This window comes from Cygnus olor, chromosome 12 (genome assembly GCF_009769625.2).
Source record: "Cygnus olor isolate bCygOlo1 chromosome 12, bCygOlo1.pri.v2, whole genome shotgun sequence".
Lineage (NCBI taxonomy): Eukaryota > Metazoa > Chordata > Aves > Anseriformes > Anatidae > Cygnus > Cygnus olor.
The window spans coordinates 6,473,716-6,495,856 of NC_049180.1; the positions used below are offsets into that span (position 1 = coordinate 6,473,716).

The following is a 22,141-nucleotide window of genomic DNA, read 5'->3' on the forward strand; positions in this document are numbered from 1 at the left end:
AGAAATACAAACCTCCAACCCCAAGTTTTTAGCCATGAGACAAATTCCCACAATGATAATGCAAATAGATGATTTTCTTTACGTATAGGTCCTGAATACAAACAGTGGATGATAAGCAAATCCAAAGAATCCAAAGGAGTGAATGCTGAATGTAAAACCTGAGAGTATAAATAGAGACTGAATAATTCAAGAAGATATCTGTCCTGTTTGCATATAGACAAAATGCTTCATCACGTCATATTGTCACAGAGGAAAAGCATGATGCAAGCCCTCCTCTCTTCTCTCTGTGCATGTATGAAACCATTTTACAGACATGCACTCACACATCTATCTTTGTCTTCAGTCTTTGCAAACAAATTCCCTACAGAATATGAACAAGATTGTTCTTGTACCATAATTTCCCAAAGAAAAAAAAAAAAAGATCTTTTACAAGTGTCTTTGTTACTTATGCTATTTAAACATTAATTTCCGTGTCACTAATTTCTCCAAAACACAATAGCAAACTTCTGAAGACAAAATAATATAAAAAATGTAGATTCAGGTGACAGCTGAAGAATTGGGGTGATCTGCAAGAAACAGCACAAACGGAGCAAAAAGAAAAGCGGGTGGATTAGTATCGCGTTCCTGTAAGCTTGGGGTCACTAAGATGAATGTGCATGAGACTCTTTTGTCCGTTTGTGCTATAATTTCACACACTAAGAACAAAATTGTTCTCTCTGATATGCTCATAGAAGTCCCTCTGGAATCAATGAGAATTATATGCCCGCATCTAAGGGCAGAATTTGGCCCTAAGTCATTAGTTAGAACTCTCTGCTGAAACCCTGCAGAGAATAGAGGGTTTCAGAGGACGACGAGGATCAAACTGATGTAGCACACTCTGAGATTTACTCTCACAGGAGACCATCAAATACTCAGACACTCCAAAAAACCCATTTGTAAAGATAAAAATCTTTACAAGACTAACACACCATAGTCATAGAGGCTGCTTGCAGTTAATAAAGACCTTAAGAAGCATTAAAAACAGTGGCAATGTAATCCAATAAAAGTTTAGAGAAGAAAAATAGACGAGATTTTCAGACCTACACAGAAGAGCATGCCAACCATTTCTCATGAAAAAATAGACTCAAAATGAGTCTGAAAGAAAGAACTTCAGTATAGCTACATGTACAGCACCCATGTTCATAGGTGGCCTTAAATCTGTTGAAGAGCTGGTGCTACATCAAGACAAAACAAACTAGCACTTTTTCTGGACTGTCTTAATATAAATTCTTTCCCTAGATAAGGCATAAGCCAGTGAAACCAATCTCCTGCTACTTTGGAAGAGTTTTGGTGTGTGTGTGTGTACAAGTACATATGCCTATGTATTTAACATGTGTTTATGTATTTTAATTTTATTTTCTACTTTCTGTTCTGAAAGAACTGTCTCTGCATGAATGAATGTAACCATAGTTTATATTAAGATCTCACATCTATTATTAATTCTGAGCTTTAAGCAAACAGTTGATGCAAAAATAATTACAAACATAATTTTGCATCAAATGCTTTTAAATTTTTAACAGTAGTATTTAGCAATATTACTTGTGTCTGGTCCTACCTTCAGAGAAATGATTCACTACTATGATAAGTACAGACTGTTCCATCCTAGGTATTTCTGGGTCACTTTCATTACTCTGGCTCTAAAAGACAAATCTGTGCTTCTCATCAATTGTAGTGATAAAATTTTTCTTTTGTTTTAATCAAGGACTGATAATATTCCAATCCATACTGGCTGCAAAGTAACAGCTTAAAAACAACAACAACAAAAATCCCCACGCTATTTAATTCTAAACTCCACTGTATATGTTGCAGTATAGGCTGGCATTTGCTGTTAAAGCAGAAAATTACAAGGAGGGCCTAATTGACCCTCCTGTGTCTTTGAAAAATCCTGTCTGTTGTTTCTAATTGACCCTCTAGATACCTTTATGGAACAATGAATGAATCCTCAGTAAATAATGGACGGTGATGATTAATAGCCATGGTTTAGCTGGACCTCTGGCTCATGGACTTGTGCTGCTGAATATTTTTTCTGTTATTTTGCCATCCTAGTTCTCCGTACCTCATAAACAAACTATTTCCAAATAAAAAATATCCTATCGTAAATAATATGAAATATAAGGTACAATTCAATGCTACCTTATATAGTGGAATAAAAAATAAAAATTATTGGCATTATTCAAAATGGCTTCCCATCGCCACCTTCTTTCATTTTTCACTTGAATGTACAGTAATGTGTCATCATATATTCATATGCTTGACTTAGAAAGAAAAAAAAAGGTCCATAATGGATCCCCTCACAAGACATCATTTATTTCTTTTCTCTGCATTGTAGTCAATAATAACAGAATGTCATATTTCTCTTTCTTGACTCTTCATTGCAATAAAAATCTATAATACTAAGATACTTGTAGATTTGGCTTGATTATAATGCTGTCAGGAAAAATTATGAAAACATCTCCAAATGTCTCTTCTCTTATTTAATATCTCTGATGCCTAATGTTTTCAGGGTTGTCAAATTATAAATACAAATATGTTGAGTTACACCATTTCTCTAAAAGACCACAGAGAAATGTGGCTGTGTTTTGAAAAAAATATTTACAACACAGTAAAAACTGGTTCAGTGCCAATCCAAGAAATCACATGCAGCAACAAGTGTTCCCATACATCATCTTTCCTACAGCACAATGACATTTAGTGATGGCAGTTCTAAAAATCAAAAATCACTTTTTAAAATTCAACATCGCATGCTGAATACATCAAAAATAAATAACTAATTGGAATGCTATTGTAATATATGTAACAAAATACTGGGAGTTCAAACAAATTCACTTGTTCATATTTTAGAAATATATCAAAGATGAGCACTACTCTTTAAATGTGAAACACGACTAAGGATTTTGGAATTTTAGCTGATAACTGGTTCTGACAAAGTAGTTTAACCTTGACCTTTCAAACTAGGAAAGCTGCACGAGATCTGGGAAAAAAAGAAAAAATGAAAAAAAAAAAAAGCATTCCAGGTCTCCAAGTGAAGAAATATATCAAATTTATCTAGCTTTCTACATCCTAAACTCTCTTGGATACAAGCTGGGCCTATTTATGAACCTTTTATGACAGTGAACATAAATGCAGGAGCTGAGGTTCATTAAGCTTCTTTGAACTGTTCTTAACAACACTCAGAGAACTTAAGTAAATACCCCCACGGTTTTATCCTGGGAATACTGACTTGACCAAGGTCACAGAGTATATCTGTAAATTTAGCCTTTGGCTAATCCCAGATTATCTAAAATAGATGGTTATTTCAAATCCAATAGCAATGGTTTTCACAATTGATACTTCAATTCATTGCAACTAAATTGAAATATGAGAAATGTTCCTTTTAAGGCAGTTATTAATACAATACATCTTTAATCATGTATACAAATTATTTGCTTACTGAAATCTGCACTTCTCGTTAATGCATGGTTTCTTACCAGTGTTATCCTGATCTCTCAGGAGACAGTATCTGCCACTGCTGATTCCCAGGCACTTGCCCCCAGTCAAAAAGTGAATGTTTTTAGAAATATTGTACAATTTGTGCCACTAAAGCTGTATGATGACTGTACAAAACTGCCAGTAAACAAGCAATAACTGTGAGGAGAGGTTAACTGAGAAAAATAATATTTCATAAATTCATTGATTTAGTAGAGTACAGGATTCTTCGGAGGATGACTAAATAAGCAGTTGAAGTCAACCTGTTATTGGTGTTGCCACAAGCAACACCAATATTGTAATATGTTAGATATGTTAGATACTGTATTACATTAAGTAATATGTTTGTAAATGTTGTATATATACCACTTTCCAAGTTTCCCAGTGTCACAGAACAGCTGAGGTCAGAAGAGACCTCTGGCGATCACCTATTCCTCACTGCTCAGAGCAGGGTCAGCTGGAACAGGCTCAGGACCGTGCCCAGCTGGGTTTTCAGTAGTTCCTAGGACAGAGACTCCACAACCTGCCTAGACAACCTGTTCCAGTGTTTGACTGCCCTCAGAGTGAAAAGGGTTTGTTTTGGTTTTAATTTAAGTGGAATTTCCAGTTATTTCAATTTGTGTCCATTTCCTCTTGTCCTGTCACCAAACACCATGGAGGAGAGTCAGGCTCTGTCTCCTTCACTAACCCCATCAGATTTTTGCACAATTTAAATTTCATCCAGTATAAACACTAGCATAACTTAAAGAAGTATACATGGTCTTATATCCAATGAAAGTCACTTATACACACACAACTGTCCAATTTGCACTAATGCAAAACAAATGTACAACCTTTCCCTGCCAATTTGAAATTAACTTGGTCCAACCCAGAAACCTGCACTCCAAAACACCATGTGCTCTGTCACTGGTCTTGAGCAAACAGCAAAATGTGACTGTGTGTGTTCAGTGTATAAAAACGAATACAAACGCTATGTTTGTATGTGCCACCATTATAAATTGTGCTAATTAGCCACTCTCAGCAGGTGTATTTTGTAACTGTGCTGTGTATGCTTGATATCTGAAGCCTACCTTTTACTGGTGGGTAGACTTATGTGGGTGCTATTAATGACATAAAAAAAAAAAAAACAGAGAAGCTAATTTCCTTGTTTGACTGATAGTAAATATTTTACATGAATTTATCCAATAGTAAACTTTATATAATATACCACTGTATTTACAACTACTTTAAAAGTTCTTATTTATTATGATTGAGAATATTTAGAAGATGCATATTCTTTTGGGGGAGCCTTTATGACAGTAGGTAGATTCATATAAATCACATCACAATTTACAGTAGGAAGTTGTTCGTCTAAATAGAAGAAAACTGTAACCTTTGTACAAGTGGGGTTAAACTAATTCTGAATTAATGAAAAGCAAAATTTACATACAGCTTTGTTACCAAAATTAATAGGGATCTTCATCTCTTTCACAGTCATTCCCATTGTGCCTCCATGGCCTCATCTGCTTTCACTAAAATCATGGTAGAAAGCACATTTTTCATTTAATATCAAGAAGAATACAGCACTTCAGCCACTAGGTCTGTTTCAGTGCATAAAGATCACAGAGCATGATAGATGGTTATTCTTCAAGTAATTTTTTGTTCTCAACAGCATAAACTGAGCTCAAACATTAGAAACTTCAATTCAGTTAGAAATCTGACTGCTAAAACACCACATACTGTTTTAGTTAAAGGGCTGAACACAGAAATGAAAACTGATTATTTCTCTTCTGCTTTTAAAAATACATATATTTAGTTCCAACTATTCTTTCAGAAAAATAACACAGCACATGCTCAAATGTTTTCACAGTCAGTAACCCAGAAAAGTCAAAAATTGATCTGCAGGACTGAAGATTTGATATTATAATTTTTGTCCATCTCGTAAATTAAAAGTTGTTACTTATTGAGTTGATGGTGAAATGGTCTCCAGTTCAGGATGTTTGACACTTCCCATTTCAAGGCTTCAGTATAGTTGCTCATAACTTCAGCAAGTTCTGATTTTTCTCACTGAAGTTTCCTATTACAGCTGTCTGTGGGACACAACTTATGTGGGAAAGTTTCAGCAATGTGCTTTCATAATTTCCAAAAAGCCAACAAGGGAAAAATACATTATTTTCAGAAGTTTAAAAAAATCTTACAAGTGTTTTCTGGGAAACATCCAAGTCTCTAAGGCAGAGAGTGACCTTATAAGTCACCAACGGCAGTCCAAAGTTGGAGGAACAAAACATCTAGCTGCTTGGTGCAGTCTGCATCCTAGTGACCACATGGAGAGTATGGAAAAGCCCTCTCCCCCCCCCTCTAAATGCAGGAAATTAGAGCTTTGGCTAAGCAAGAAAGAGATAGAATGAAAGAAAACCAGAACTACAACAAAAAGGGAAAGAAGAGTGGAACAAAATGTGTAAAAGACTGAAGCTGAAAGGGATAACTTGGGGTGGGAAACACAGGATTTCACAGAGGATAGGGCAAACAAAAAGGAAAAAATCAGAGAGGTCTTAGAAAAAGAAATCAGACTTTGGAGGGAAAAGAAATCAAAAAGGATAAGGCACATCACTTTATTTCAAAACCTGTACAGAATACACCAGTGTCAGCACTGTTCGAATTTCACAAAAATTTACAAAATAAATGTAAATATGTCACTACCCACAACTTAGTGGTGTGTTGAGAAAGAAGCAACCCATGATTACTGTTAGAAGTAATTAGCTTAGCTCAAAGGACAGTGTTAGTACTTCAAAGGAAAGAATCCAGAATCTACTAACAACTCTGTAAGGTTTTCAACCTTCCCTCCATCTTCCTAGCATCTATTAAATAATGAAGAAATAAAACAAACTCCTTAAACTTTAGAAAATACCAAATCTAGACTGTTTATGAAACCTTAATTCAGTCCCTTGGTGAATGCAGATTCACAGAAAAAAATTAATTACAAGAGAATACTTGACTACATCATTTTGTCTCTTTTTTTTTTTTTGTATTAGCCCAGGTGTTTTTAGCTAATTATTCTACTAAACACGTCACCATTCAATATACTTATCCACGCCTATGTTTCCAGCAGCAACTCTAAAAGGATCATATTTAGTGATTATGCTAATATTTCTATCGCTTTCTTTTCAGCATGCCATGCATTACATAAATCCACACATACTCTCACAGGAAACTAGTTTAATAAGTAAGGCCTCTTTAGTCAACCATCTTGGACTATCCCCAGATCTCTGCTGCTGCCAAGTGACTGATTTAAGAGATGGAGAAGCATAGACACGCAAAAGTACAGATACTATGATTAATGGATGATCCAAATTCCCCTGAACTGCATATCATGACTTAAAGTGAAACCCTGAAGAGATTAAAGGCAGGAATTACATTACCATGAATAAAATAAAAATAGTGATATTCTGTTTAAAAGCTTTTGAGTGCAAGCGAATTGAACGAATATATCAACACAGCTTCCAAAGAGTCGGTCAGGTTGAATGTTACCCAGAATTTATTTTGAAATAAGCTTTATATATTTCATATATAAAGTACATGTCTCCTTGTGACTAGCACTAAAGCTATTACCATGTAGGTTTTAATTCTTTCTTCAGTCATATAGAGCTTACACTGACTGCATTGTCCTTCTTTTAATAATGGAAACTTCTCTCAATTACATATGAAGTACATCTCAATGCTGTAGGTAATAGACACACAGAGATATACAAATATATACCTAGGTCATTATTCTTTCCTTTTATTAAAATTTGAAAAACTCTCTCCTTGTTATAGTGCCACAGTAATGTGGCTGATGCATCTTATTTCTCAGTATTGAATTCATAAACAGGGGTTTAGAGGGCATTTAGTGTTTCATATTATTGGAATCATATCAGTTGAAAATTTGTATTGAAATTATCCAGACACTATGTAAAGCACTCCTATAAAAGATAGCTGTACATTAACTTACAATTAAATGATGTTTTTAATGAAATTATAGTGTGTGACAGGTTAACGGACTGATGCTGAAAGGCAAATGTCGAAATGAAGCCAAGACGTTTATTTTCAAACTGACAAATCTTAACTCAACCATAACATATAGTTCCATTAACATTATAGTTATTACACAAAATAATTTGGTTGAAAAAAATACGTAATTGACCAAGCTGCCAGACTGCCAGTAGAGACCGTAACCTCACCAAGCTCCATGAAAGACAAACCAAGCCAACGCCTGAATGACATACAGATTTTGTTTGCAGACTTGGAGAAAGGGCTACAAACCTAGGACCAACCTGTCAGACACTAGCTTTCTCCTGAACAATGTCTCTAACCTTCACTTTTACTTATACATCTTCTCAGTACTAAAGTCAAGCCAGCAGGCAAGTCATGGCTTAAACACATCAAAAACTGTTAAACGGGATCCTAAGCCCTAGCTTCTGCTTATTTTTCCCCAAATTCTATGTCACAAAGAGGCAAAAAAGTGTTAACACTTTGAGTGTGGGATTTCTCTTTTAGAACAGCATCTCTGGATGGCATTAAAGACATCATTCCTACAGCTTCCAGCAAGCTAGTATTTCAGACTGTTAAGCTATGATTTGGCCGCTATATACAATTTCACATATGGGAGTGAGATGTTTAAAGGAGCAAAACCCTTTCCCTTCTGAAAAAGTCCTTCTGTCCAAACTGTTTAAGTGTTGGCTAAACACCAGCAAACCAGAAAATGTGACAGAATGATCAGCAGGACACGCAGAGGTGAAATCCAGGATCTTTTTCTTGAAACGAGTAACAGCACAGAACTAAGCTAATGGACTGATTTTCGGCATGGCCAGGAAAACACAAAGAAACAATAGATGAGAAGAACACACCTGTAGCAATATGAGTTTTTCAATAACTGGAAACAAGAGAACACTGTAAGGAGTGAAATACTGAAAATTCTGCCCAAATACATTATTTCAATATAATAAAAATGAACAACTGGAAGAAACAGCTCACAGGACCAGTACTGCAACAGAGCCCTCTTCCTCCATGTTATTAGCTTGAGTACACCATGAGTGGCTAGCGACCAGAAGTAATTATCATACAGCAGATGTAATTTTGCTTCTGTGAAATGAGTTGTGGTCTCAGGCCAGCTCCTGCCAGCCAGCTTTTCACAGCTCAGAAGCCAGGCAGGCACAGGCTGCTGGAGAGGCAGTGAATGGGCATGGAAACTTCACCCTTTCACCCCTTCAGGTCAGGATGAAATTGCAGTGCTGGGAAGCCTGCACTATGCTTCGAAAATTTATAGTTGTTACAGCCAAAAGGGGCTCTTTGTGACCATCTAATATGACCTGCTGCATAACTCAGACCATACAATTTGAGCTAGTTACTCCTTGCCACATAGTACTTTCTTTTTTCCTCTCTCTACATCACTTTCTCACTTTTTTTTTCTTTCTGTTTTTGCTTGGTTGTTTTTCTTTATTTGATTGTTTTTAATACAAGGAAGCTTAAAATTCCCCAGCTGCCAATTCACCACTTATGAAATATTACTTTACTTTGTAAAATCAGAACAAAACAAAAGCTTGAAAGGAGGCAGCACACACATTTGCCCTGTTGCCCAAGTCTTGTTACAAAATCAGTGACATAACTGGGTAAAAGTAGTAGAGATTACATGATTCAAAGCATGCTTTAAGCGTCTCAGTGTACGTAAGGTTGCACTAAATGCAACTGTATTTTACAGATTAATTTGATGTAATTTTCTGTCTGCTGCCACCTGAGCTCTAAGTACTGCCTACACCTGTAACAACTACAGACACAATGTGTCAGTACAGCCACCCAGACAGGCATTTTATACATTACTGGTTCTCCATATATTGCCCACAGGAAAGTTTGCCATTGTTCACTGAGCTATTGAAAAAGCCTTGTCCAAGTCATGTCAGTAACAAATGGGATACTTGATTAAAAACAAAAACACAGAAGTTGCATTAGATGTTTGAGATTCTTGTTCTGGAGGAAAGAACTCCATGTATGTAATGACTGCATTAAAACCAAGAAACCAAGTATGTCGACAGCTGTCCTCAGCAATGAAGAAAATGAAGGGACGCCAAGTGGTTAAGGACGGAGCCAAGAAATCAGATCCCCTAATCCAAATCTCTGATAGTGTACAGTCTAAAAAGCGAGCCATATTCATCCTCCTTTGTTTCACACACTTAACTAAGGTATGTGAATCACAGATGTGCTGAATTATCTTTTAGAGTGTAAATAGCAATAGGGAAGACAAAGCCCTTAACTAAGGCCTTTCAGTTAAATTTCCAAAAAATATAGGGAATAAATCATCTGTACAGTTACGCGTGTCCATAGTGGACACCACAGTGGACAACTGTAACTCTCTTTCTTAGATGATTTTTGAGGGCAAGCATATCAGAGACTTTTCTGTGGCACCACCAAAGGGTGTTATAAGAGAATATAAACAAGAAAAAAAAAAAAAAAGGTTTATACTTTTTCCTCATAGTTTTTTTCCTCTTCTAATGCTGAGCCTCCTACAAGGGAATCTGAAGAGACTTTCCTTGTAACCATCACACCAGTGGTTACTGCCTACTAAGTGCTGTATTTCCTCTTTTGCCAGACATTAAGAAGACATACCATATTTTAATGACTAGTCACAAACGAAATCCCAAAATATCAAAGAGCAATTCTATGCAACTTGTTGCTACAGGGTAGAAAGAGCATGGCAGAGCTGATGTGCCCACCAATTAAAGGAGAGACATTTCTTCATGTTCTTTCCAACTTCTTCCAACTCAGTCTTCGCTGTAAACCCATCATATCTTTCAAAGAATTTGCTTAATCTTTTGCAAGTTAAGACAGGACCCTTATTAGCTCCACTGCATCCCTTTCTGGCCACGTGTAGTTTCATAAGACCAAGGAGAATGTCATTTGCAAGAACAAAGAGAAACCGTTAATAAAATGTAGCATAATTCAAAATCTATGAACTATAATGCTCTGTATAAATCATTTAAAATTTTAGCAATGTCTCTATTATTTCACCACATGCTAGCTGCTATTTCCTGAAAACTCTTTGAAGGGTTAAATAAAAACATATTCTGTGAACACCCACCATTGGTTGTAACAAAGCAAAACTAAACTCTTAGTTTGATGAAACCTTCCGCAGTGTTGAGTATTATAAATTAATGTCACAGTGGTAAACTGCTTTGGAAAGAGTGAACGCTGCCTTGATGCCACCTAGTTTCATATTAGTAATATGAGAAGTCTCTACAGTATTTAGAAGTGAAACATAAGTGTCTTTAGGAAACATGATTTTTGAGAAATACAGTCATAAAATGCTATCATCAGCTTGGCTGATGGAAAAGTGCAGCAAGAAAATTAACAAGTTTACATATCCAAAATAAACACAGTGTTTTTCCCTGATGTAAACAAACAAAAATAGAGAAGGATAGGAATTCTCGTAAGGACTCAACCACTGGTCTAATCTGTTATAAACAGTATTTTCTCTGAAAGTCTCTAGTTCTTGAAGCTCTACAAAGCGTCGTGTGGTATTCAGCTGAAGGACTATTTATCGAAAAGAAGCTTTAGTACATATTTTGCATTACTTGGTATATTTTTGTTATCAGTATTTATTTATGAATGTACTAAATGCTTGCCTTTAAATATGGTCAGCAGTTCCACAAGCAAAGAGACCTTTTGAGCTTTTTTTTTCTTTTGAGCAGTTTTAAATCTGCATTTCTCAATTTTTGTAGGGGTAGAACTGTAGGTGGAAGATTTAAAATTATAGTCGCTCCACCATTTATTGTTCTGGAAATCATCCTAATGCCCCAACCTATCAGCTGCTTCACAGATAAGCAATTCTACTGTTTTCAGTCCTCCTTTGTACAGTAATATTTCCTCTTCCATAACTGTTCTACTGGCTTGGTATATTCACTTTTCCTTCACACTGTAAACCTACGCTTATTAAGTGCCGGCAACAATTTATGATCATTTAAAAATGAAGTATATAACATATCAGCAAGTAATATCTTTCTCTACCTTAACAGAGCATCAAATAGGCAGGAAGACAAAGTGCCATGGTCTTCTGCTCACACAGTTCCTTGTTGGAAGTACTGGCCTAAAACAGAGGCTGAGGTGGTTTCTGATATTCATGGGACATTTTCTTATCCTCAGCTAGTCACTTCATTTGTTCTCTGCTTCGTGCCCCCCTTTCACAGCTGCCAATACTGGTTTCCTAAAGCAATCCTATTCTTTACTATTTTTTAATAACTATGTATCTGCACATGTGCAAAAGTATTTGCTATTGAAATTATAATTTTCATGATGTGAAGTAGAACAAATTATATTTAAAGGTTTTTGGGTTGATGTGGGTGACATTGAAATAATCCATAAATAAATAAATAAACCAGACGAAATTTAGCAGAACATTAGTCAAATATCATTAAAATTGTTCCAAAGTTTCACTTGAGAAAGTGAAAGTCTCACCCTTTATGTCTGATACTCGCTGACATTAACTACACTTGAATGAGGAGAAATAATGAAATGCCCAGAGTAGAATGCTGGGTTTTATGACATTGGAATGAAGAATTGCACCTCACCATTCTCGGTGTCAGAGTTCAAGTCATTGATGGAGTTTAGGGACAGAAGGATAATAAAAGAGGTCAAGGAACTCCTCAAGATTTTTCATCTTCTGTAACCAGTCTGACAATTCTGAACTTTTCGAGAAAGAAGGCTAAAAATGTTTATTTCTTCAATAAATAAATTTATGTGGTTTAAAAATAAGCATTATATTTAAGCAATACACCATTTTAGCTTTAAGTGCCTTGTGTTATGTTTGCTTCGTCTTCTGAACTGCCTTTACTGCTAGAACTAACAGATATGCACCTAGATACTTTACTATTAAAGGTATTTTGAGGATTTTGCCACCATAACCTTAGCAAAGAACAGCTCTATTCTGGGGATATTTTTATATTATGTATTTTAGATTATTTTATATTATTTTTTATTTATTTTTTTTCAAGGTTTGAACTATATAATATTTAATTTTCTTGCAAAAGCTTCCTTCAAATAATTAAATAAAAAAGATCACCCGCTACATTACTACCAGACAACAAAAAACTCCAACGCACTCAAAAAACGTGGGGTTTTGTCTCACCTCTTCCCTTTTTAATACGAGCTGTTAATTGGTTATTAAGAAGTAAATAAATTTTACGGACTAGTACCTTCTGATAAAGCAAGCAAAAGCTAAGAAATGACTTACACACCATAACAGTTTTCTGCAAGTGGTAAGTCATTTTTTCCTATTTCCCTTCCCAATGGAACAAGAAAAGTACACATTCTCCTAGAGTCTATTCACTGACACACTACTTATCTGATGATGCACTGCTTTGGGTCATTTTCAAGAGCTGCTATTTAGATAGAAAGGAATAAATAGTAATGTGGGAAAAACATGACAAAACAACTTTTCAAGTATACCTCTTAGGTACAATTCGCCTCAAAATGAGCAGAAATAAATAATTCCAGCAATACAGAATCTTATGGTATAAAGGTTTTTTCCATTCTTGCAGATTGGAGAGCAACAAATAAAACTCCTCTAAATTAGGGCTTTAAAAATCTGAGTCTAGTATAAAGAAACAAGATTAACTTAATCCCCTAACAATCCAATTTATGACTAGTAAGAGGTTATGAAAAATTCCGTCTAGATGTCAAATATAAGGAAACACAAAGTCTTTGGAGACACATAATGATAAACTGCAGATTGAGCAATAAACTCAGTGAACAGAATGAACAGTTCAAGAGTTCAGAACATGTTCATTTGAAAGGTGTTCAGTTAAAGAGAAGGGCATGGTATAGACAAAGGCACAGAAAGGTCATCATTACAGTCATTTCATCTTCATTACAATGGTGCAGTCACAGCATTGGTGCACACACTTAAGTCCATACTTGCAAGTCAATGCACTATTTTGGAGATGAAACAAAAAATATTTTTAATAGATTAATGAATCCTGTCACTATAGGCAAGTATATAAGAACTTGTGCTTTTAAATTCAGATTTGAAAAATAGTAAGGTGGAATATCTGTATTTTCTTATCATGTGAGACCAATTAAAAAATGCAATCTATCAAGAATGGTCCCATTCTTCATCAAACAAGCATAAAGCATAACCAGAATGCAGAGCTTCTCTATCTGTCAGACCATTGCCCAGAACTCACTTATTCAGCCAATTTTTATCTCAAATGCAGTAGTCTGTGATGAGCAAAAGTAAGGAGAAGTTTTTTAAGCTTTCAACAACATAATGAAGTCTGGCTTCTGAAATTAAGAGTATCTACTCCAGCCAAAGCTTCAGGAGAAAAAAATGGCAGATTACACTGAATAAACTAAAATTAGATTTTGGCTAGAATGTGGAACTGATAACCCTGCTCTTGAAAACAGACGAATAATAACCCATGCAGGAAGCCAAAACCTTGGTCTTATATCAGACATCATTCAGGACCTGGCATTAGGTCACAGCACAGGTATGGTACTAAATTTGGATAAAATCATTTTAGCAACATGCAATAAATGTGGATGTTGCCATGGAAGGCCTCCAAAGCAAGTACTGACCCAACCAAGCCTGCCTGTAAGTGGCAGGCAGTCACAGCCATCGCCAGTTCAGCTGCAAGCTGGGGATAACACATTAAAACTTGTTTTGCTTTTGTATTTTCATAGTACTTTTCATTAGTAATTAACAGGAAGTGGGAGCATTGGTACTATTTTATCTCTGATTTCTAATTCTCTAGAATGCAAACACAGGCTTTTTTTTTATGTAAGAAAATTTAAACTAAAATATATATTTAATACATATATTTTAAGTTTTATATTTACATATTTTTTAATAATGCAACTAAGGTCATGGTCTGCATATATATTTATATGCATGTTATAGACAAATTGATGTATTTACCAAAAACATAATCTCAGATAGAATCTCAATTTTAGACAGTGGCACTGTGGGAGGAGAGTCATTCTGTATGATAACGGTATTAGAAGGTGGCCCACAGTAACCCATAACATACTCCAGCTTTCACGAGCAGTTACTGAACATTTTGGAATTAAGTACAATTCCCAGAGACTTCAGTATCAATTACAGATTATCTGGAAATTTCCAAATCTGAGCCAAATTTCATTTGAATAAAAACCCTGCTGTTTAGAGAATAATAAGAAGTATAGTCATTATGCCAGACTGATGTCCAAACTCTAGCTTACAGACAAATACTTTTGACACCTTTTGGATGCTTATAAAAACCCTAAGATTATGCACCTACAACAGATGTTAAGGAATGAATATTAAAAATATCATTTATTTCATGATATTTATAATATGTAAGAACATGGCAATGAAAGTAAATACTTGTGTATTTCACTGTAAAATGACATTATATTCAAAGGGAATAAAAGATTTTAAAACTTTTAAAAGAAAAGAAGAAAGTACCTGGAATATACTCCATAAATGTCACGTGGAGACCTGACACTGGTGGTAGTTTGGTGCACAGCCCCACAGGGTAGAATAGTTACTACTCAAGAAACACGCCAATTAACTACAACTAATCAGTTCTCTCTCATAACAATGAGAAGTATAATTCTTTTTCCATCTATTGTTCTTGCTAATTCTCCTTCCTGCAATTGTTACGAACATAATAGTTAAGGTGTAGCAAAACAAAACAAAACAAAAGATTCTGTTTGAAAGAAGCACAAACATTGAACTCAGGAGTTATCTTGATTCATTTTCTTCATCATACACAGTTCATGGCTGCAAGAGATCGCATTATTTTTAAATATATAAATAAACCCAAAACTAAATCTAGACTTATCTAGATTATGACACACTAGGGAGAAAACAGAGGAGGTCATGAAATCTGAGACTGCTGTTTCTTCTCATAATGTAATTACACTTTTGGCTAATGAAATTACTGCAGTCTCAGAGTAAGGGTTTGCAAGTCAGAGCTCTCACATGCTTGTGAGAGACGGGGTAAAGAAACGCAGTGTGCCATTTATATATGAGGGACTCACACTAATCCCCAAGTTCAAGCACAACTTGTTTAGTTTCTGATCTCTGAGCAGGACTGAATTTGTGATCAAAGCCCTTTTCTAATTACCACAGTTATAGGAAAATTAGCTTAATAGGGAGGAAAGTTGGTAGAGAGACAGAGCATATCATTCTGTTCTGCCAGTACTCTTCAAACAGCTGAGAATAAATACAGCTTAGCTCAGTAAAGAGAAGCAGCAGTGGAGCAAAGCAATATAAAAGGGGGGTTCAGCACTCAAGGCCTCCATTCACATAATTCAGGTATTCAAGGAACTGCTTCAATCTGCACAAATGTTCTTAAATAAAAACATTCTAAGAGAATATAAAGAGTCATGTGGTCATATTTTAAAAAATTTGAATTCAAGGAATCAACCTGATAAATAGTAGAATACTCTGCTGACTGCTTTCCTGTTTTGAACCTAGCTTTAGGAGACAGCTTGGTATCTGAGACGTAGTCTGAAACATACCTAATTCCTGGGTTCTGTGCAGTCAAGATGCATTGTGTTGTCCAGCGGAGGGCCACAAACATGATATGGGGCCTGGAGCATCTTCCCTATGAGAAAAGGCTGCGAGACCTGGGTCTGTTCAGCCTGGAGAAGAGAAGACTGAGAGGGGATCTTATCAATGTGTATAAATACCTGAGGTGTGGGAGACAGAGGGATTTGGCCAACCTCTTCTCAGAGGTTTGTGGGGATAGGACAAGGGGAAATGGCCACAAGATAGAGCACAGGAAGTTCTGCACCAGCATGCGAAAGAACTTCTTCACGGTGAGGGTGACAGAGCACTGGAACAGGCTGCCCAGGGAGGTTGTGGAGTCTCCCTCTCTGGAGATATTCAAGGCACGTCTGGATGCCTACCTGGGCAGCCTGCTCTAAGGAGCCTGCTTTGGCAGAGGGGTTGGACCCGATGATCTTTCGAGGTCCCTTCCAACCCCTTCGATTCTGTGATTCTGTGTTTATGATTGTGTTTGAATAAAAAATACATGCCATTAATATATCGAACGTGTGGAAGAAAATGGAAAACGAACCCTTTACTCTTGTCCAAGTTCTTCACCAAAGCTTTCAGTATGAATGTTAAATCCAGTGAGCTTACAGAAATGTGACCAACTTACAAGCAAGGAGGCCATTATTACTCATCACATTATATGAACCCATTTCATTTTCAAATCTAGTTGGAAAATTAGTTTTTGCCTATTAAATTATATTAAACAATTCTCAAGGAATTAATGGCAGAAGGTTTTGCTTTGACTGTCATAAAGATCACCAAAAACACTTGCATTTAAGATGCTAATTACAGAGGCTCAATGCCAAAAAAATAATTCTGGTAAATTAAATCCTATGATTAATTCATCAAGTCCATTTTAGCATTAATCCTAGCATTAAGATACAGAGTAGTTCCCACACGCCCAAACATACTCACATCTCTCTCACTTTGGGGAATAAAGTAATAGTAATTCCTCATTTTATTTTAAAACTCTTCATATTTTATGTGTTATTTAATTAATATAAATAGATAGTAAATCTATTATGTTGTATTTCCCATTTGTGATCTCTGTTAAGTCCCGTAGAAGTAAAAATTCAAAATAACTAAATTCTTATGCATTCTTTAGGCAGAAGTGTTCACAAAACCACAAGGACTACTGGATTTACTGTTTGTGCATGATACATCCTTCCTCTTCTGTTTTGGGGGTAACAGAAATTGTCATTGGTTTATAATTTAAGCTTTAAAAGTAACACCTGCTTATACATATCCATAGGACTGCACCAATAGTATCTTAGACAGTAATATCAAATGCCTAGAAATTTCCTATATAGTTTTAAAATAAAATTATTACTACATCACAAAGATCTTAAATCACTGCACCAACATGACTCTACTGCTAACAATATCCTTCCCAAAACGAGTATAAAGTCTCTGATTCCTGTTGAGGTAAGTGGGAAGAAACAGTGAATATTAGAGGTCTAAGACATCTTTTTCAAGTATGTTCACTTCACCCACCCTGAGAAAATACAGTTCATCACAGGCACATGTGTTTCCTCCTAAGCATATTGATTAATACAACTTTTATGAGCCAATGATGTGACAGGGTTTCCCAAATTTAGCTTTTCCATTCATGAAAAAGTGACTTAGGAAAATACAGTAACATTAAATAAATCATTAAAAGAAGACTTTTCTGTCTGAGCCAGCAAAACAGACAGGCATGCCAAGAGACTTGTCAAGTGCATTATTTACTGAAAAGACAATTGCTCATACCATTTTCTTCAGTTCATAACACATAAGTCTAGAGTAGCTAATAAGCATTTAAAAAGCTTGTTGTAAATATTTGTTGATGTTTCCAACCAGCATCTGAAAAAGCCCTTAAACAACTTCTTTATTTAGCAACTATTAGTTTTCACTACTGTATGAGGTTTTCTTTGTCTCTCTCTGAAATATATTTAAACTCAGTGAATCAACTGCTTCCGTGAAAACATGTTCTGAACACAAATTTGAATAAGATATACTTTGCCATGTTTTTGACAACCTATTTCTAACAATGACTTGATTACTATTCATTTTTTGCTGATAGTGTTACTGATTGTTCACTGCAGACAGCACCTCCTGGGCTTGGTCTTTTTTTAACTTGTATTATCTTAAGTCATATCTAAAGATCTTCTTTTACAGCTTCTACATACCACTTTTTCAAAGTAGCAGGGGCATCTCATCTGCTCAATTACTTATTAGTGTTGCTAAAGAATACCATTTCCTCTTGTGGCTGATAAAATATTAATCAAAAACAGGAACAGAGTGATTTCCCAGTGTGGATGTCTTCTAATGGTAATACATGGAGTCTAAGCGAGATGTGGAGGTCACGTAATAGCTTTTGAAGGCAGGGAGGGGCTCAAAGATAGTAATGACATTGTATACTGAGTAATGAGATTGTATTCAAAGAGCACTGGATAGCTTAATTATTGCTGTTCTCTAGAAAAAAAAAAAAAGAAAAAAACAAATCTCAAGTGTGATTACAAGGATGCACGCAAAGATTCATCAGGTATAACTGCACGTAACTGAAACAAAATCTTTTGTAAACATTTTTGATCCAAAGATGTCAAATCAACTTGCCAATGCTCAGTATTAAATGTATAGCCATGTAGAAGTGAACTTTCCAAATTGTTGCTGTTTTTCATGCCCATGTATCAGTTAATCATAGTAATAAAACAGTAAATAATTTTCTGTTCATTCTGCCAAGTTATTAAACATCCATCCCATCCGGTCTAAGGTATTTTTGTTCCTATATTTTCACAGGGTTTAAAAGAGGAGGGAAGAATTGGAATGAAGAACCGAGAGGCAATTGAAAGATACATGGGAAGCTCTGACAAAGCTAGAAAAAGAACCTAAATATCCCCAAGTATAATATTATTTCACCATGTTTCATTCTAAAGTTTTGGTGCAAATGTACCCCAACTGACTTGGAAGAAACAGCTCTACTAAATAACTTCCACATAAATAAATCATGCAAGATGATCATGCAAAATCATGATCTTTGTTGTCACACCTTGGATCAACCAGTAAGCTACTTTTAACAAAATTCCTGTCAATCATCACAATTAATAATTATTTTTAAAACATTGTTTTACCGTGTGATTATTTAAGCATGGTTATGTGGCTTATTAGCAAGAAGGAATTAGGACTAGGGGACTTTATTCCTTCATATAACGTTGAAAGCACACAAGCCGTTTAATTATGTATTACGTACAACCTGTATGGCTGTTTACCACAAACTTTAGAACCAGAAGAGGCCATTGTATCTTTCAATTTGACCTCCTTCATATTACTCTCTAATGACAGAGTCCGGTACATTGCATCACGAGATGCTCCAATGGTTTAATATCTTTGCTGCTAAGACAGTATACTTCTAACTTGTAGTTACTTCTAGCTTGAATTTGTCCAACTGAGGTTTCAACACTTGATCTTATTATATTTTATACAGATATATATCTATTGGCTAGGCTTTGAGGACCCTCTGTACCACTACACCACCATCTGTGGCCAGACATTTTCTTCCTACTTAGGCTTTAAGATCATTCATGGCATACTTCCATTTACATCTTCCCATCTTTCAGTCAGTCTCATTTGTTCTGTTTTTTTCCCCATCTTCAGAGGTTTTCCCTGCAAGTGATAAAGAAATTCCTCATATCTTTAAAAGAGTTTACTTTTGATATCAATGTATGCAGTGATAAATTTAAATTATCATCACTGAATGATTCTGTTGAACTGCAGAACCCGTGAACGGGTAAAGAAGATAAAACTTCTGCATCTTGGCCAACTTAGCAAATACTCAGTTATCACATATACAGGTAAAACTGAGAAACTAAGATATAAATTCATTTGTACCAGATCACTCCAATGGGCCAAAGCCTGGGTCAGGAACAGAATAAAGGCCACTTGACACTCCACTATGCAATCCATTTTTCTTCTATTTTGCATATCACGCCAGATAATGCATGATTCAGAGAAAAGACTAAGAACACATACGCAGGAAAAGTATACATGCAGAAGTAACTGCAAAGTTACTTAAAAATATGGCATAAGTATGCAAAAGTACCATTTTATATTTATTCTATTACTTATATAGGAAACTATTTCTTTATAGGAATTGTTTACTGTTCATTTAAATGATTTTTCCTCCAAAAAATGTGAAGAATAATTTTCTTTATTAAAAATTCAACAATATATCTGTGTGATTTTTATGCCAATAATTTGAGATTCACTTCTGTTACAAGCACGACATCTCCATGAAGGTTTCTGAGAATCTTCACTTAGCATCAATAAGACTTGAGTCTATTCAGCACCCAGAAGCAATAGTCCTTAATGAGAAGAAGTGTGGGTGGTGAGCTGGTTTTGATAAGTAGTAATAGGATGAGCAAAAAGTAATACACCAACAGTTGATATATTACTTGACATGTCAATTGTTGGAGAGTTGCTGTATTGAATTTCTACCTACAGCAAACACAATACACAAGATTCTAATATACTGCAGTGTTTGCTACATATTTTCCAAGTGATTGTATTGACTTTGTAAACAAAGATTATATGAAAAAATAAAGACTCCTGTACTATATAATATTTACCAAGTGAACAAATCTATCATGGCTGGAAATAAAAACACAATTTCACCAGTGTCAGGAAAGGAAGAAATAAATTGACCATTTGAAATGAGATCAGATACTTCAGTTTTGTTCTCAGGTACCTAAGAGAGTCTCTTTGTAGTGAAATGGTCGATTATTATTTTAGTTCTAAATATTGCAGGGAGGAGAAGGAAAAGAGGAGGAACAGAGTATCAAATGATAGATCAAATGATAGATCAAATGATCACTGTTTAGAGTGAGCAGTTCAGGTATTTCAAAAATCAAAATGAGGTTGAATGATTTTAGACTATCCAAGTCTAATTTTTCTTTTAGCCAGGGTAGTTCATTTCCCATAGAGGTAGTACCAAAAGACCTCCATCCAAGCCCAAAATCACTTTTCTTGACTTTCGCAAAAGGTTGTATCATTTAGCTATAGAGAAATAACGAGATTAGATCAATGTCCAAGCCATATTGAACAACACTTATAACACTTCAGTGTTTGTCCACATACTAGCATAATTATGAGATGAGAGAAAGGGACACAACAAAGATTTAGTGAAGTGTTGTGGCAATTCAAATGGAAACGAGACGCTTAATTCAACAGTGTCTCAGAAGAAGCACTGCTACCTCACGTGTTTTTTTTCTGTTTATTATATTTCTCCCTCTCACTTCTTTCCCACTAGTTTTCTCCCTCTCATTTTCCCTCTATTTCCACTTCAGCTGAGAGTGCCATTATCTGTGAGTTAAGGGAAAACAAAACAAAACTAGTGCTTGTATTTTCATTACCATCACTGCTATGTTTGCATCTATGTATGTGTACCAGAGATCAAACTAGCTTAGGCAATGCAGCAACACATAGCCTACAAAACCCACCCAACTGGCTTATCTCAATCGTTTTGGAGGACAACGTTCTCCAAACACCCTGCTGTGGGCAGTGCCTGAGCTTAAATGCATCTTTGTTGGCTTTTCTGGTTTTGAAGAATGAAAATAGAAGCAAAGGCTTTAAGCTCATATAAGATTCTTAAGAGCCTGCAAAATTGATTATTTAAAAAATAAAATAAAATAAATTATCAGAATTACTTTTGGAACAACATTAATGAAACAAAGTTATATTCTTGAAACACAGTACACATTCCTTTTCCTTTATTTTGAGGACATAAACCAACATTCAAACATTGTAAAATACTTTAAAATAACCTCTTCTCAACATGAGATTGTTTCTAATACCTACAAGAGCAGCATATCACTGCTAAGAGCAGATCTTTGAAAATAAAGGTCTATACTGGACTTATTGTAAGATTCTAACTTGACAGCATAAAAGACATTTTATATTTGCTCCAAGTACTTTCTTTATAAATGAAACTATACGAGGCAAAGAACGTTCTTTCTATTTAAAAGAAAGTTTACTTTATACAGAATTCCCCTCCTCCAACACCATCACTCACACAAATTTTACATATCGCCTTAGCAGACTATTTTTCTTTGTGCAGCT

At 35.4% G+C, this 22,141-nt stretch overlaps 1 protein-coding gene across 7 annotated transcripts in view; it reads right to left on the bottom strand.

Annotated features, from left to right (window-relative positions):
- The window catches only part of WWOX (WW domain containing oxidoreductase), a 511,256-nt gene that overhangs the window by 321,091 nt on the left and 168,024 nt on the right, over positions 1-22,141 (bottom strand). The gene's annotated exons all lie outside the window — the stretch shown is intronic.